This window comes from Chelonia mydas, chromosome 6 (assembly GCF_015237465.2).
Source record: "Chelonia mydas isolate rCheMyd1 chromosome 6, rCheMyd1.pri.v2, whole genome shotgun sequence".
Lineage (NCBI taxonomy): Eukaryota > Metazoa > Chordata > Testudines > Cheloniidae > Chelonia > Chelonia mydas.
In genome coordinates, this window is record NC_051246.2 from 28094517 (window position 1) to 28097231 (window position 2715).

Below are 2715 nucleotides of genomic sequence, written 5' to 3' on the forward strand. Positions count from 1 at the left end.
TATGACAACCAGTCATGAATACTGTCAATTAATAGGCACACTAATAGGAACATGTAGGGATGAGGGCGGGGGCAGACAATCAGAACCTCCTGCCTCTTATTGGGCATTGGTCAATAGCTACTAACTGTGAACCTCATTGTTTTTCTACTCACGCAGTCTCTTTGTATTCTCCAAACAATACCTTCTGCAATGGCTTGTTTGGCTGCTGAAGTGGGTCTGCCACCTGGAGCCTATGTTTGCTGCATCTGATGTTTACCATTGTCAGTGACTGTGTGTGGGTTACTTCTGCCAGCGCCCAAGCACTGTCTGTAGTATTCTGGATGTCCTCCAGAAACAGAGACAATGTTATCCTTGGTTATAGGTAGATGTCTTCTGTTCTTCACATAGGTGGCTGATTATGATACTACATAAGCTTAGTGCTATTACTCTGGCAGGTGGCTAGTCACTTTCTGTTTGGAATCTAAAATTCTCTCTTTCTGACGCATCGTTTAAGTTTTATGCTAATTCTAATTTGACTCCACGTAGTAATCCTGATGTGGTGTACTGGATATATCAAATGAAATTGCTGCAATGAGCCACTTGTGAGCTTACCTGCCGTTAACTCATCTGGAATACAGTAGCTAACAAACTATGATTTACAGTGCTGTACCTTGCTACCTGATGTATTTTGCAATAGCTCAGTTTAGAAAACGAGCAAACAAACTCAAACCCTGAGTATTAATCCCTTAATAAGGGGCAAGCATTCCCATTTAATTCAAATAGATTTGCACCTGCCTTGAACTGAGAGCAATCAAGAATTGCATGTGGGTTCTGCAATCTGTTTCCTGTGTTTAGTAGTTTTCACACTTGGGTACCTTGAGTGAAATCCTGGCCCCAGTGAAGTCGCAGGAGCCAGGAGGTCACTCATCATCTCCAGCGGAGGGATTTGTAAATGTGCCAAATAGAACTTCTCAGGCTCTGTTCTTACACATCTCAATGCACACGTAGGCACTGTGGGTTATATTTAGCTTTTCTGACCTCATGATAATATGACACAATGTCGATTGTACAGAACCGTATTCTGTGTGGCCGTTTCATCTCTGTAGCTCCAATACGTTTTCATGCTTGCAGATTATTGGGCTTTTTTTCTGATGGCCATCTATCTAGAATGTAATACCAATGAATAATTATAGTATTTTATAACAGTAGCACTTGGAAGCCCCTGTACCTCCAAAACTGAAAATGCCCTTGTTGTTAGAAGCCTAGACATGACCTCTGATTTATTTGATGGCTTTATTTAAATCATTTGGATCGATATACATATATAACTTGTTTTTTCCCCCATTGACCATACCATTAATCTCGTCTGTAGAGAACATCTAGTTTTACCATCACGTCCATTTAGCGTTTGCTTTCTCTCTCAGTGCTAAAGGGACTTCATGTGGTGGATGTATTTTTGGTGGCAGACGGGGTTCTAAAGCGATAAGATCTGTTATATCCTTAATGCATTCTACCCCTTTACACACGCATGATCAAATTCCTTTAGAGTACCGTTTGCAACCTGCTCAGTAGACAGCTTATGCACCCATTTGATCATTATCATTTGCACTTTGGACCAAACACACATGAGAGCTTCCTATTCCACTATTTCCAAGTCTGCTGAGTCTACAGGTAAAACCAGGGTAGCTTTGCCTTATAGGCTCATTTTGTGCCGGCTGAATGAAACAAGCTTAGTTTTCAATTTTAACATTGGATGGTCTTACTGTGGTTACATTGCACTCATATCCAAGCTCTTCTTTGAAAATTCACTTTTGTTTGTTTGTTCTTCATTTCTCAGACTGGCCTGTTGTAGAACCTTGTTTCTTAAATTTATTGAGACCCAACAAAGAATGCCATGCCTGTCTCCTGATCATAATCAGAGCCTTGCCATCCATCTGCATGTTGATTAATAAATATTTCTTTGCAGTTTGTACAGTGAGCAACATACTTGTGCTCATTATTTTAACGAATGCACAACCCAGCATCCCCTGTGGTGTGCACCTTTGTGTTGTGTTATGATTAGAGCTGGGAAGTCATTTTTGGCTGAAAAATCCAATTTCAGGTCATCACAAATTGTGCAAATTTGGGTTGAATCTGACAAATTGTTTCAGATGAAAAAATGGGAATTTTTATAGACGTTTTTGAAACAAAACTTTTTGACTTTTTGTTTAAAAAAAAGTAGCTATACTTAACTAACCTCACCCTCTCTCCCAAAAAAGGGTTAAAAAAAAACTGAAAAGGAAACATTTTGTTCAACCTGAAACTAAGTGTTATCGATTTTTTTGCTTCAGTGAGAAAAAAGCAAAAAACTGTCATTTCACGGTGACCCCAAATTAGCCATTTACCAGATTTTTTTGGTACAGCCACTGAACCAAAGAATCACGTATTTGCTCAGCTCTAATTACAAATGCCTCCACAATGAGTGCAAGAGGATTTGGTCTTTGCTGTATGTTTACTCACGTCTTCTGACTTTGTGCCTTTGGTCTGCATTTTTAAGTTGCTGCACTTAGGTTCTTTCATTGCTTGCTGATATTTTCATTTGGGAAGCACAGTTCTCGCTAGCCCTGCAAATAGACACTGTTCATTATAGTGTCAAGTCCATTCCTGTAGTCCCTTTCCTTTGACCTGGTTTTCGGTTATACTGCAAATAACTGGGTCTCTAATTCGCTCATGTGTTGAGTGTTCAGATTCATCTGA